This window comes from Ruditapes philippinarum, unplaced genomic scaffold, assembly GCF_026571515.1.
Source record: "Ruditapes philippinarum isolate M1 unplaced genomic scaffold, ASM2657151v2 ctg14267_1_1_1_1, whole genome shotgun sequence".
NCBI classification, from domain to species: domain Eukaryota; kingdom Metazoa; phylum Mollusca; class Bivalvia; order Venerida; family Veneridae; genus Ruditapes; species Ruditapes philippinarum.
The window spans coordinates 11,157-27,864 of record NW_026858213.1 but is presented as its reverse complement, the minus strand read 5'-3'; the positions used below and the strand labels follow the sequence as shown (position 1 = coordinate 27,864).

Sequence of the window (16,708 nt, the reverse complement as noted above, 5' to 3'; positions counted from 1 at the left end):
TGAGGGTGTGAGACATATTTTATGATACATCTTTCGTGATGAATGGGATTTTTATTGAATTAAAATGATTTATGGAAAAAGGGTTTTGAGTTTAGAGAAAAAGGGGGGAAAGATAGATGATTGATGGCATATTACATGATGATAATATTTGATATTGATATAATGGTGCAATCATAATAGATATTTGGATATGGAAGATTTCAGAAAAGTGTTGTTGTTATTGTTTTGTCATTGTCGTTATCGATGATGATAGTGATGATGATGCTAGCTGGAGGAAATTGGTTAATTGAAATGATGGTATAAAAATTGAGGATGATATTAATTATTGATAATAGATCTATTACTAAAATAAAATAATGATTATCATAAGAAATTAAGGTAATCATTTAAAGGCATTCAGTAGATATCAGTGTGCTGGTGGTTCGATAGGTAATGCTTGTTTGAGACTCAATAAATATGATATATTATTGTCTGCCAATTAGAAATTACATATTCTTGTATATAGTGTTCCATCCCAAAGCTTTTTCCAGATTGTTTAGCCTTTGTGTATGTTTGGTACTAGCTGTAAGCTAGGCAAAAATTACAGCAAGAAGGAGTTTTTGTTATGGTTTCATGCCCTGATATATATCCCTGGTCTGTTGATCAGTCACATCTTTGCCTTAATCATCATCAAACATTGTCAGGATGCTTATCTAGGTAATAGCTTAGATGAGTTCCAACATGGGTCATCTCATGAAAAACTAGGTCTAATGAGCTAAAAATAGAAAAACCTTGTTAACACTCTAGCAGTCACATTTTTGCTTCATTCATCATCAAACTTTGTCAGGGTGCTTGCGTAGGTAATAGCTCGAATGAGTTCGAACATGGGTCATCACGGATGAAAAACCATGTCACAAGAGCTAAAAAAAGAAAAACCTTGTTAACACTCTAGTGGTCACATTTTTGATCACATTTTGTACTCAATTGTCATCAAACTTGGTCAGGATGCTCGTCTAGGTTATTGCTCGGTTGAGTTCGAACATGGGTCATCTTGGATTAAAAACTATGTCACTGGAGCTAAAAATAGAAAAACCTTGTTAACACTCTAGTAGTTACATTTTTGACTCATTATTCAGCCATTCTCCTAAAATTGAAGCACTTTTTATGCCCCCCACAAAGTGGGAAGCATATAGCGTTGCACTTGTCCGTCCGTACGTACGTCGGTACGTCCCGAAATCTTATGAACGCAACTCCTCTTAAACCGGATGGCAGATTTTGCTTAAACTTCCAGTGATGAAGAACCTTAATGTGTAGATGGTAGGAAGGAATTTTCGCTGCGACCAAATTAAACAGAATTATGGCCCTTTGTTGATTTTTTCACTAGATACTATGTAGAAATTTTGTGAACGCAACTCCTCTTAAACCGGATGGCAGATTTGCTTAAACTTCCAGGGATGGACAACCTAAATGTGTAGATGGTAGTAAAGGAAGGAATTTAAATTGCTGCGACCAAATTTAACAGAATTATGGCCCTTTGTTGATTTTTTCACTATATATACCATAATGAAATTTTGTGAACGCAACTCCTCTTAAACCGGATGGCAGATTTTGCTTAAACTTCCAGGGATGAACAACCTTAATGTGTAGATGGAAGTAAAGGAAGGAATTTTTGCTGCGACCAAATTTAACAGAATTATGGCCCTTTGTTGATTTTTTCACTCCATGTTATAATGTACCATATAGAAATTTTGTGAACGCAACTCCTCTTAAAACCGGATGGCAGATTTTGCTTAAACTTCCATATGCATGCTCTTGTTTACGAGCACATCTGCACAGTGGGGGCATCCGTGTCCTTTGGACACAGCTCTAGTTAATAATCCATGTCTCCACTTTTAAAATCGTAATAAAAATGTACAGATATGACTAACATTTAAATTAGTTCATCGGGATGTTCTCAGTAGCTTAACTTGAATTTTATAGCGTGGATACTCCTTGTTTTTCATTTGTGTTAATGGGCGTCTGTGGCCGAGTGGTTAAGGTCGTTGACTTCAAACCACTTGCCCCTCACCGCTGTGGGTTCGAATCCCGACAGGGACTTTGGATTCTTTCATATGAGGAAGCTATCCAGCTAGCTTACTGTTACGGAACGTCGGTGGTTCTACTCAGGTGCCCGTTCGTGCCTGATATAATGCACGGAAGGGCGCCTGAGGTCTTCCTCCACCAGTAAAGCTGGAACGTCGCGATATGACCTATACTGTGTCGATGTGACTTAACCCCCCCCCCCCCAAAAAAAAAAAAAACAGCATAATTTGTGTTAAACTGAAAAGCAATAGTAACTGCAAAAAAATCGCTGTCGCTTGACCAAATAAAGTAAAAGATTGATTGGAAAAAAAATCCATTTCCATGTTTTCCAACAAGTTTTTACCTAAAATCTGCACAGTATTGATAATTGATTCAGAATTACATAAGAAGTTCGAGAAAGAGACCATTATTTTCCATGATTTTTTTAGATGCTGCCTTCTCCGAAATGCAACTGGAATGTAACAGTCTTGAGATGTGTTGAATTCTTTTTAATTTGTACTCAAAAAAATATTAAAAGACTATATTTGGAATAAAATTGATGAATTAGACTCCTGCGATGAAACATTTTAACACAAACAGCTTTATTGTAAGCAATTCAAATGTCGCGTTTAAAATGATTGCCTCCACTTTTAAATAATCAAATAAAAAAAATTGAAATATTGTTTTGTATTTCTTTAAATGAGAAACACCAAAATGAGATGTCATTTGCACAAAAAAGTGATCACTGTGACCTGTTGAAGTCTTATTTCACTATGTTTCCATAACGACTATTTTCCATAACAAAACGATCATTCAAATTTCGGTACTGAGAGTATATATAGTATACGGTTCAATTGACTGTGTGACTTTTTTGCCTATCACCGCTTCCAATGATACGTCACTAAGAGGTATCCATGCAACATCTCAATTGACTTTAATGATAAAATTGGGAAACTGGAGGTAATTGGCAATCACTGTACTTGATTTTGGCAATCACTGTTCTTGATTTGATAACGATATTTTCACTATTATGTTACATAATTATTATATGAGAAGTTTTACTGGTAAAAATTGATTGCAAGCTTTAATTTAAGCTAACCACAGATTGAGTCAAAAGTAGCAAGTTGACACTATTTATTTATTTTTTACCTGTTTAAAACATTTGTTACGGAACATAGTTAATTATTTTGAGATGTCATATATGTACTTTATTCATAGTTATTTAACAATTTGAAATGAATGATTGGTTTCAAACATGGAACACATATTTCGATGAAAAAAAAGTGCACAGTTTATCAAATAGTCAAAGGCTATTTGTTACGGAAGCATAGTCTTCTATCATCTTTTTTTGAGCACTATAACACTAATATTCAGTTTGTTTATAAAACTGTCCCAGTGAGTTTTTATGAAAATAGTGTCCAATATTAACTGGAAGTATAACATGATTTGTATTGTGTTGTAAGGTTGCAGCTTTCCGTTACAGAAAATTTGTTACGGAACATAGCAATCATAAATGCTATGTTTGTATATGATTTTTAATGTTTTTTACTATTTTTGAAATACCAAAATTGTATCATTACCAAAATTGTATCATTATGTCACTTACATTATCTAAAAGTTTTAGACTTACTATTATCATGAAAAAAGTAATATTAATAATGATATTAATGTAATAATGATAAAAATGATAATTATTATACCCTCGAAACAAAGTTGGGGGGGGGTATATAGGAGTCACTCGGTGGTAGGTTGGTCCAGCTGTCTGTTGCATTTTCCTTGTCCGAAGCATAACTTGAAGACTATTTGTTGGAATTCAATACAACTTCATACAATGATCATTGAGAGGAAGTGCAGTGCACAAGAACCATAACTCCATCTTGTCTAATTACAGAGTTATTGCCCTTTGTTCCTTGGCCGAGCATAACTTGCAAACTTCTGGTTGGAATACAAAACAACTTCATACAATCGTCAGGTACAATAAGAGGAAGTGCAGTGCACAAGAACCATAACTCTATCTAAAGTTATTACTCCATGTAAAGTAATTATAGTTTTTGCCCTTTGTTACTTTTCTATTGCTTTTTGCTTGTGCGGAGCATAACTTGAAAACCACTGGTTGGAATTCAATACAACTTCATACAATGGTCAAGCACATTGGGAGGAAGTTCAGTGCACAAGATCCATAACTCCATTTTGACTAATTACATAGTTATTGCCCTTTGTTATATGCCCAAAAGGGCATATTATGTTATACCCCCTGGCGTCCGTCCGTAAGCAATTTGGTTTCCGGAGCATAACTTAAAGTTCCAGTTGGCCTACAATGTTCAAACTTCATAAGATGATTGTCTATATTGGTAGAAGACCCCTATTGAATTTGGGGTCAAAGGTCAAGGTCACTATTACCTAAAAACTGAAAACAGTTTCCGGAGCATAACTTAAGTTCCATTCGACCCACAATGTTCAAACTTCATAGGATGATTGTCCATATTGGGTAGAAGACCCCTATATATTTTGGGGTCACAAGGTCAAGGTCACTATTACCTTGATACTGAAAACAGTTTCCAGAGTATAACTTAAGTTCCAATTGGCCCACAATGTTCAAACTTCATAGGATGATTTTCCATATTATGTAGAAGAACCCTATTGATTTAGGGGTCACAAGGTCAAAGGTCAAGGTCACTATCACCTTGATACTGAAAACAGTTTCCGGAGCATAACTTAAGTTCCATTTGCCCCACAATGTTCAAACTTCATAGGATGATTGTCCATATTGGGTAGAAGACCGCTATTGATTTAGAGGTCAAAGGTCAAGGTCACTATCACCTTGATACTGAAAACAGTTTCCGGAGCATAACTTAAGTTCCATTTGCCCCACAATGTTCAAACTTCATAGGATGATTGTCCATATTGGGTAGAAGACCCCTATTGATTTTGGGGTCAAAAGGTCAAGGTCACTATATCCTTAAAACTGAAAACAGTTTCCGGAGCGTGACTTAAGTTCCATTTGGCCCACAATATTCAAACTTCATAGGATGATTGTCCATATTTGGGAAAAGACCCCTATTGATTTTGGGGTCACTAGGTCAAAGGTCAAGGTCGAAATAACCTTAAAACCAAAAACAGTTTCCGGAGCATAATGTAAGTTCCATTTGGCCCACTATATTCAAACTTCATAGGATGATTGTCCATATTTGGTAGAAGACCCCTATTGATTATGGGGTCACAAGGTCAAAGTCACTTTTACCTTTATACTGAAAACAGTTTCTAGAGCATAATTAAAGTTCCAATTGGCCCACAATATTCAAACTTCTTAAGATGATTGTCCATATAAGGTAGAAGACCCCTATTGATTTTGGGTCACAAGGTCAAAGGTTAAGGTCATTATTAATTACTTAAGTATTAATCAACCTACAGCTGTAAAATTTTATAGGATAAACAGGTTATTCCCATGTCTTACAAATGCTTCTTCCTTACTTTAAAAAAACACTTTCGGGCATATAATGCTCCGCCTAGCGGTGCTCTTGTTATTTTTCCTTGTCCAGAGCATAACTTGAAAACTACTGGTTGGAATTCAAAAGATATCAAATTTGTTACGGAACATAGCAACTTCATACAATGGTCATGGACAATAAGAGGAAGTGCAGTGCACAAGAAGCATAACTCTATCCAAAGTAAATACATAGTTATTGCCCTTTGTTACTTTTCCATTGCTTTTTGCTTGTCTGGAGCATAACTTGAAAACCACTGGTTGGAATTCAATACAACTTCATACAATGGTCAAGCACATTGAGAGGAAGTGTGGTGCACAAGAACCATAACTCCATTTTGACTAATTACATAGTTATTGCCCTTTGTTACTTTTCCTTGTCCAGAGCATTACTTGAAAACTACTGGTTGGAATTCAAAACAACTTCATACAATTGTCAAGGACAATAAGAGGAAGTGCAGTGCACAAGAACCATAACTCTATCTCAAGTAATAACAGAGTTATTGCCCTTTGATATTTTCCCTGTCCGGAGCATAACTTGAAAACCACTAGTTGGAATTCAAAACAACTTCATACAATGGCCAAGCACAATAAGGGGAAGTGCAGTGCACAAGAACCATAACTCTATCTAAAATAATTACATAGTTATTGCCCTTTGTTACTTTTCCATTGCTTTTTGCTTGTCCGGAGCATTACTTGAAAACCACTAGTTGGAATTCAATACAACTTCATACAATGGTCAAGCACATTGAAAGGAAGTGCGGTGCACAAGAAACATAACTACATTTTGACTAATTACATAGTTATTGCCCTTTGTTACTTTTCCTTGTCCAGAGCATAACTTGAAAACCACTTGTTGGAATTCAATAAAACTTCATACAATTGTCAAGGACAATAAGAGGAAGTGCAGTGCACAATAACCATAACTCTATCTAAAGTAATTATAGAGTTATTGCCCTTTGTTACTTTTCCATTGCTTTTTTATTGTCCGGTCAGCATAACGTTAAAACCACTAGTTGGAATTCAATACAACTTCATACAATGGTCAGGCACTTTGAGAGGAAATTCAGTGCACAAGATCCATAACTCCATTTTTATTACAGAGTTATTGCCCTTTGTTACTTTTTCCTTGTCCAAAACATAATTTGGAAACTACTGGTTTGAATTCAAAAAAACTTCATACAATGGTAAAGCACAATAAGAGGAAGTGCAGTGCACAAGAACCATAACTCCATGTAAAGTAATTATAGAGTTATTGCTCTTTGTTATTTTTCCGTCCGGAGCATAACTTGAAAACCACTTGTTGGAATTCAATAAAACTTCATGCAATGGCCAAGCAAATTGAGAGAAAGAGCAGTTCTCAAGAATCATAACTCTTTCTGGACTTATTACAGAGTAATTCAATAAAACTTCATCAATGGTAAACCAAAGTGAAAGGAAATGCAACGTACAAGAACCACAACTATCTTAAATTGCCGACAACCATAACTCTATTCAAATTCTTTTACAAGGTATTCTGTTACTAGTAACCTTCTCATTTCCGAAGCAGTCTTGCGGGGGTATTAATCACATTTAGTGAAAGTTCTAGTTATGATAATTGTTATATTAATAATAATCATGGTAAAAATAATAATTTTAATGATGTTCATGTATCAAGATTGATAAGTTTATAATAATTGCAACATTTTTTTTTTATTTTAGAATGGTGCTTTTAAATGAAGAAATACAAAAAACAAAAGCAGAGAGGGGAAAACAGTAAATCACTTAATAGAGAAAGAAAGCAGAAAAAACTATGTTCCCACTCAAAAAAGAAAGAGCACTGGTGAAGAAAATGTAGAGAGAACTACATGAAACATTATAACAATACAACAAATTTGTGTAAAGAAGGCAGAAATAAAGCTAATAAAAGTAAAAAAAAAAAGAATTCTTGTTCATTTTCAGTGGAAAAACATAATATTTTATTTTCCATAACATATGTTCCGTTACAGATATCTTTTCCTGCACTTCTCACTAAATTAAACTGTTGTTGTGATCTTTAATTGATACAGTGCTTTATGATTGATGTTGTTTGTCATGATACCACATTTACATTGTTTAAGTTATTTTAAGAGTGAAAATATTGAGTTCTAAATCCTATGTTTTATAATTATTCACCTATGTTCCGTAAAAGATCGTAAGGACTGTTTGATGAACATTTGTGAAGCGAAATCTGTTTGGTAACGTTACACCGATTAAAGTTATGCTTTACTTGTTTTCTGCTTCTATTTTAGATATAATTCGATATATTTTATGGCAGTTTTTGTTTGTGCATTATATCGAAACAGTGTCAATCTTTAGTTACGAAAATATTTGCTTATACAAGCTTTTCAAATACAAAGTATACAAGTTTTAGAAGAAGATATGGCATAAAATATTTTTGCTAAAGGTAACCATTGGTCTTCAACTTAACAATGCATATTCTTTTGTATTGTTTAATTAAAAATGTTAGTACGAGTAAACAATACCTCCAAAGTAATTCCGATGGTTAATATATGTTCCGTAACAATGTATTTAAGTAACAAAAATGCTTCAATTATAGGAGAATGGCTGAATTGTCATCAAACTTGGCCAGGATGCATGTCTAGGTAATTGTCCGGATGAGTTCGAACATGGGTCATCTCGGATGAAAAACTAGGTCACAGGAGATGAAAATAGAAAAACCTTGTTAACTTTCTAGTGGTCACATTTTTGCATCAAACTTTGTCAGGATGCTTGTCTAGGTGATAGCTTGGATGAGTTCGAACATGGGTCATCTCGGATGAAAAACTAGGTCACAGTAGCTAAAAATAGAAAAACCTTGTTAACACTCTATTTCTAGGTCAAGTTGAATATGTGTCAAAAACTAGGTCACACTGCTGAAATATGGATAATCCTTGTCATAGAATGTTATGACTCTAGTGGTCTTCAGATAGCATGATCGTTTTTTTTAATCACACAGACACAGTTGCTATAGTAACTAAAATTTTATTTTCTTGATTCCAAAGTTAACATTATAACACATAATAAACAGACTTCTTTAAGAATATGAAGGAAATCTTAAGAAGTAATATGATCCAATGCCTAAACAACTACATGTATTGTGTGAACTAAGGATGTAGATCAATGTGGAAACGAGTAAATTTTTTAAATAATCTGTTTACGTAATGTATAGTGATATATTTGTTCTATTTAATATTTGTGCTCCTCTTTGTTCTTGTAATTCTTTACCTTTCTGTATTTTATATACCTTTTTAATATTCAGTGATTAAGTGTTAGGTTCAAGGCTAATTTCGGTGCGTCCGTGGCCGAATGGTTAAGAACGTTGACTTCAAACTACTTGCCCCTCACCGCTGTAGGTTCAAATCCCAACAGGGACTTCGGATTATTTCATGTGAGGAAGCTATCCAGCTAGCTTACGGAACGTCAGTGGTTCTTTTCCGGTGCCCGTTCGTGCCTGAAATAATGCACGGAAGGGCACCTGAGGTCTTCCTCCACCAGTAAAGCTGGATCGTCGCCGAATGACCTATACTGTGTCGTTGTGACGTTAAACCCAAACAAACAAGGCTAATTTCAATGCCAAAGGGATGATTCTAACACTATCGGAAATTTTCCTATATAGACAAAGAAGGCCGGAAGCGTGCATTATTCTACAACAATGCACTCGCCGTTCTTATTATCTCCCTGTGTTTTTTCAGATTGAGGGCGCCATTTCGTTTGAAAAATCTGATACATTAAAACAATTTTGTGTCGAATTTTGTTGTAAAAACTATCTAGAATAAAAGAAAATGGTCTAACTAAGGAAATGAATCCGAACACCAATATCTTTAATTCAGTCGTTAACGCTGTACAGACGTTTAAAGTGTTGTTTACGTGACGTCACAATGTAGCGCCAAACAGCACGTGCAAAACAATCAAATCAAGTACCCTATTTTAATGTCGCAAACGAGTTAAGTTTTACATTTATTTAACTTCTAGTAATTTTTTTTCGCTTGAAAAATTTTAGAGTGAAATAAAATAAACAAACAAAGTTTTATCAACATTTTCAAAATCCGTTATTCTCAAAATGTTTCTACACACGGTAGTTTTTTCAACTTACTGGAATATCCGTTAAAGAACGTTTCTATTGGAAACTCTGAGGCGAAAACAAATTTAACCACCAAACATAAAGTCCAACTTTATTTTTCTTGACGTGTTAGAATGGAAATAGATATTAATTCTTCGTGCATTATTGTATAATAATGCACGTTTTTGTATAATAATTGCATTATTGTATAATAATGCACGTTTTTCGTTCAAATGCTTTGTAATTAATCACTCAGGCCTGTCGGCCTTCGTGATTATATTACTACGCATTTGAACTCAAACCGTGCATTATTCTACAACAATGCACTCATAATTGATATCTATTTCCTAAATAAACATCTCGCGTATGACGACCGGCCCATATTGCAGTTAATCTTCCCAGGAAGTGAGGGCCGTGGGGCATAACAGTAACATAAACCAAAACTATACCCTTTTCAGTCATTGTTGTATTAAAATATGTAGGAATTGTGCTAATTTTTATGGTCAAATATTTTTTTCTTGAAAATAAAGCAAAGTGTTTTCACGTAAAGTAAACATAATTTATTTCATAATAATTATGTGATGCAAATGAAAGTTGACATGACATGCGGTCGTGAACTTTGTGTTAAATGAACGTCAAAATGATTTAAGCAGCGGGTGCTTCGGTGGCTGCATCAGCCGGGGCCTCCTCGGCGGTCACTTCACAAGCAGGGTTGTTCTCCCATTCAGCGACGCCTTCAGGAGCGCCTACAAACTCTACATTTTTCTGCACACTATACAGAGAAAAAATACAAATAAAATCTTGAATACACCATATCATATCAAAATCTCAAATATTTAACGAACTAAGTGGCATCTAGAGATAATTTAAATGTGATATTTAAGTATTTCAATGATTGTTTGTCAAAGATGTTAATGTATAATCTAAGCGGTAGCTGTCACACTTAAACGAGAGCATCTAATGAGAAATAAACAGACCCACAGATGTGCCCACAGATGATGGAGGAATAAGAAGAATATTGCACAAAAAACAATTTGTTGTAAACAGAGGAAACTACACATATAATTATAGTTGTGATATTACCTCTAGCAACATTCCTTTCTCGTCGGGAGTATCACCACAATGACATTTTTCTGCCGTACACCTCTGACTCGGAACCCGCCGGCATAAATTTGTCGTACAACATGCAACCTAAAATCAGCAAACATTTTTAGTTTAGTGAAATGTTACTGTAGAATAATTCTTCAACATGAAACTAATGATTTTAGCAGATATAGAAAAGTTCTTAATTAACAAACATTTTAATAATGTTACTGTTATCCTGTCGTGCACATATGCAACGGTCTTTAATTTTGACATATTTACACATTAAAATTGTCATTTTAAATATCGCTATTCATAAGCTATCTTTATATCATTTTCTAATGAAAATATGTAATAATTACTTATTTACAGATTATTATAATTTTATATTGCGTTATATATTTATTTTTTTAATTTTCTAATATTGTGTGCAATATGATAAAACGTACGTACCCTCTGTGCATGCACCATCAATGCAAATACTTCCACAAGGGCAATCTCTGCAAAATAAAATATGGCATAATTATGCATGGTGATATTTAATAGATCTTATTTATGAATAACAATTCTGTTCTCTCCAGTTACCTCTCTGCCGTGGGTTCGATCCCCGGGAGATGCTTTGGTAGTTTAGCGCGGAGGAAGGTAGTCTAGTACTGGTGTAACTCTCCAAGAACGATGGTTAGGAAACTACCCGCCTATATGACTGAAATACTGTTGGAAAAAGGTGTAAAATGAAACAAACAAACAAACAAAACATCTGTTTTCTCCTATGTATCTATATATGTCTCTTTACCGGGCGGTCAGTATCCACAAGATATAATCACTCGTATCGAATATAGAAATATGAACGAATGATCTGGATATGAAATTCAAATTTAGATCATCATCGCTTAACCTACTGTATAAGCTGTGGGAAAATTATACTTTGTATTCTTACTTAACTCTTTCTGCTTTTCTTAAATGAGACTTTTTTCAAAGATATAGCTTCAAGGACATGATTTACTTTAGATGGTTAGGAAACTACCCGCCTATATGACTGAAATACTGTTGGAAAAAGGTGTAAAATGAAACAAACAAACAAACAAAACATCTGTTTTCTCCTATGTATCTATATATGTCTCTTTACTGGGCGGTCAGTATCCACAAGGTATAATCACTCGTATCGAATATAGAAATATGAACGAATGATCTGGATATGAAATTCAAATTTAGATCATCATCGCTTAACCTACTGTATAAGCTGTGGGAAAATTATACTTTGTATTCTTACTTAACTCTTTCTGCTTTTCTTAAATGAGACTTTTTTCAAAGATATAGCTTCAATGACATGATTTACTTTAGAATAATTCGCCAGGTATAGCTTTATACCCCCAATCTTTATGGCATTAAGTAGCATACATTGTAGGCGCACATTTGACTCGGGGGGGGGGGGGCACATTTGTCTTACGTAAGACCGATGCGGTCGCATTTGTCCCATATGAGACAAATGGGACTTCAAATGTATGCCCCAAAAAACTCGTGTGACAAATGTGCTCCGATCAAGTTTTTAAGGGACAAGAAAGCACATTTGTCTCATGTGTTTTAAGGGACAAGAAAGCACAATTGCCTCGTGTCATTTTTGTATTTTCTGATCGCAAGATCAGTAAATACATAGCTAACATCCACGGTCTAACACAAAATTTCCTAACAGACCTAACAACGCAAAGTAGTTCTCACTCAAAACTACTTAAAAACCAGCAATTTAAAAGACAAAATAATTTTTAATGTAGGCATTTAACGAATTACAGTGCATTGAAAGTTCAGATTAGTCAATAGAAATATGAGGTTACAATCACAAATTTCGCGGATGAATATCATTTTAATCAATGAAAATGCTATTTTAGCTATGTTGATTACTGAATACTCCAGGGCGTAGTACACAAATAAATCTGACTGCCGAGTAGTGGAATATATACATGTCGGACTGTTTTGGCGAGAAGATTTTCGCTAAATTATTTTTATCAGTGTTAAACAGGTTTATCGTGAACAAAATACCTCGAAAATTGATAAGGATTACAAACACGAAATGGAAATTCTCAATTTAGAAATTACAATCTATTTGTTTTTATTCAGGCCACATATTACGTATTACTTCACCGTGGTGCAGGGGTATCGCGCTCGTTTAGGGTGTGAGAGGCCTAAGGTTCAAAACCTAGTCGAGGAGGTGTCTTTTTTAAGGAAGTAGCCACGATATGCAAGGATAAAGTGTGGTTGTAAATAATTTTTTGATGCAACTCTAGTCATGCAAAATTCCATATGTACCAATCTCAAACTGTTATAGAAAAAAAATCTTAACGCAGTCGCTGCGTAAGATGAATTATAGTATATAGAATAAACTTATATAGGAAAATACATACAGATAGTCAGTATGATTTAGATTGCAAAGATCAGAAAATACCACAGAGCTTGCAGCCCTTTGATTATGAATTATTTGTCGGTATAATATTTTTTAGAATCGAGGTTCGCCGTTTTACCTCAAGTCAAGTGTAATCATCAATAGGTTTATGATATCTTAAAACCTACAGTGGAACAATTAATTATAATATCTCTTATTCAAGAAATTTGACTGGCTGAACCTGAAGGCGTACACCCCGTTCACGACGATACAGTGGTGAAAGCGCGATGGTACGATGATGAAAACTTGATGTACCATCGTAGTATTGCTCTTTCATCAGTGTACCATCGTGCATAGCGGTTCAGGGAGACAATCTGTTACTTATGTCCAAACGGAACACCGTAATCAATCGATATAATTTAAACAATACAATATCGTGGCTCGTTTCGCATCTCGCGTCTCGTTTCCCATCTTGTACGTCGACGCGAGACAAGAAAATCCTTCGTGACCATAAACCGCTAAATAGTATTCCCTCGTGAAATATACCTTTTGGTGCTCACTCGGTGAAATATATTCCGATCTTACACTGAACTAAACATATATTCTCTATATCTTCTAAGAAACAGTTCTAGCGTCACATTTGTAACAGTAAAATCACTTAAAAAAATCACACTGCTGTGACGTGGGAGAACCACCAATACTAAAATTAAAACTCATTTCATCAGATACAACCTTTGCTCGCATTTTTCTACCAAAATGTCAAAAACATATTCATGATGAAATTGAAACAGAAAACAGCTTAAATTTAGACGTCTGTTCCATGCAGATAAAAAAAAGTGTCCAATAACCTGTCCAATGCCAGATGGCTCCGGCACTGTTTCCTTTACCATTACCAGGCCTTTGAGAAGCACAAGTTTACACGAAGCGATGCGCGATATTTTACCGAAAGACACGAAAAGCGAGATTCCGGCAAAACATGAAGCGAGGCACGATATTCTACCGTGAAATATTGTGGTAAGGATACTTCGATATTGCGAGATCTCGTGTTACAATATCGTGCCTGCCTTTGTGCTTCGTCTGAATGTCCGTCTCGCCCGATTCTGCGAGGCCTAATGTTCCATGATTATGGCATCACCCGGATTCTTTTAGGAACTGATGCACGTTGTAAGTGCTTTTTCAATCAGCAATTCTCGGAAAATGGCAATATTTTTAAAAAACAAAACAAAATACGTGTGGAATGTTCTTCTCATTTTCTTCCTTACATCATTTAGGGGCCTCCGTGACCGAGTGATTTCAAAAAACAACTTGCCCCTAAACGCTGTAGGTTCAACACTCGCTTCGAGAGGCGTCGAACCATTAATGTTAGGAAGCCTGTTCAGGGTCCAAATGCGGAATACCTATCCGCATGCGCACGTAATAGTATCGCATGGCCACGTAATAACTATCGCGTGCGCACCTAATAGAAATTCATATGTCCCCTTTATGTCACCGTAGATACTACCTAGTTGCTTAGAATATTTCTTAAATCATTTAAGCATCGGAAAGAAACGTGTCACAATAAATAACGATAAGAATGAACTCGCTGCATATGTGTTTGGGTTGTGGTAGAAATTTTCATTGTGACATGCAGAACAAAGATATTCTTTAAGTTAATATTTGACTATCGTGCAGTGGCAGGCAGTTTTTGATTGACCGGAAGTGACCTAAAACGGTATTAGAAATATAGAATACACAGAACATTGGTTGGAAGCTTGTATACGGACGGGCATAATTATTACCTTTTTAGAATTTTATTGAAGAATGGGAGACAAATATACTTCGAGTGTCCTTTCTATTGTGTGTCGAACACACCTGTCTCATTTCCAATTTGTCGCAAACATGAATTTTTCCGAGCACATCGGTCACACCTCGTGAGACAAATGTGCTCCGAGAAAAATGTGCTCCTACAATGCATTGTCCACCATGGGGCGTAATCATACGAAACTAAAATTACATGTCCGATTGAACAGTGTTCACCATCCGCTTCTTGAGTGGATATATTTTGACCACTAGCCAAATTTATAATGCATTTACTTACTTAAGTTCGGTGCAGGAATTGTCTTCATCCTCATCAGCAACAACAAAAGCAACAGCAACAACAAACAACAATACGAGTGTTAAACGTACCATCTTTATCTCAAAGGTATTACTGAATTTATAGAAAAATAAAATGTGTGAAGAAAATATGTCAATTTTGTAAAAAAATGAAAGTATTTGTTGTTTAAGGAGTTTTATTTCATGCTCTCCAGTGTTTTATTGTAATATATCAGATGATTATATTATGATAAATCACTAGTGAAATTTATAAAAGTAGAAAATCATAACTAAATGTAATGTAAATAATAAATGTAATAACAGGCAGAAATAAAAGCCGTCGAACGTAAATTTTGCTTCTTTAGGAAAAGAAAGTCGATGTCATCATACATCATGTTAAAAATGTAACAAAATTAGAGAACTGTAACAGAACTATATTTCAAAATTGATGATATGACGTCACAAAGGAGAATGCCCGACGTTACGCGGCAAAAGCAGTTAAAAAAATACTTAAAATCACTTAAAAGGCATGAAATAAAAAGAAAATTTATTTGTTTTACATATAAGATTGGAAAATATTTCATTCGTTTACACCAGCTATTCTATTTTTACTCGTGGCTACGCCACTCGTGAAAATACTGCATCTCGTGTTGACTCAGTGAAATTATATTTCAATCTTGCATGCAAAACAAACAAATATCCTCTATGTTATACATTTGTGAATCGGAAAGAGCAGAGCATATTTGAGTTAAAAAATTCTATCCCACAACAAACGCAAATAAATGCATAAACATGCATCAACAATTTACGTTCTATATTAGAAATTTTCTGAAATTTATATTTCTCATAAAGTATTTCATTTAATGTAAAGTAAGAAAAATGCTCCAACGTTCATACTAGTATGTTTTACAAAAATTGAAAAGTACCTACATGTAATCTGAACGATCGTCAACTGAATATTGCTTATATTCAAATGTGTAGATCGAATAGAAACCATTTACTTATATAGTAGATACTTGTTGGACTTCCAAAACCTGTTTCACCATTATGCTCCCGCCCATATGTGGCTTAGCAGCAACAGCTGTATCCATCACCTATATAATACATTAAACAACATGTGGCACAAAACTGCACCTTTCCGTACACCCCAGTCAAAATTATAATTATATGGCTCTGCTATGTAGATGATCACAGTATGTTCATCATATATGACAAGCGTACGTTAAAAATTTCTGTAATCTGACCTCACATATAATATTTTGATTATAACATAATGTACGTATGCTAGGTAGGTAGGACATGTATATTAATTTTATTATACATGTATATTGCATTATTTACAAATTGTGTCATCAGTAATAAGTTTGCAAAGTGAAAATTCAAATTCATTTAACATTGAAAATATATTAAATAGTAAAAAAATTGTAATGTGGACAAAGAAAGTAATTTACATATAACAAATAGGACTTGCAACCAGTAAATTACCCCCCCCCCCCCCCCCAAAAAAAAGGTAGAAATATGTTGATAAGTACTGCAAAATCAATCATTTATCGCACATAACATGAAAATTATT

The 16,708-nt window shown here is 34.6% G+C and overlaps 1 long non-coding RNA gene across 1 annotated transcript; it reads right to left on the bottom strand.

The window, feature by feature from the left end:
* Positions 1-10,688: 10,688 nt before the first annotated feature.
* LOC132752498 (uncharacterized) lies at positions 10,689-16,268 on the bottom strand. Its single transcript, XR_009628822.1, has 4 exons — positions 16,066-16,268; positions 15,140-15,250; positions 11,142-11,188; positions 10,689-10,796 (listed from the first exon to the last, which is right to left on the bottom strand). It is a non-coding gene; the product is annotated as an uncharacterized LOC132752498 (long non-coding RNA).
* Between the last annotated feature and the right edge of the window lie 440 nt (positions 16,269-16,708).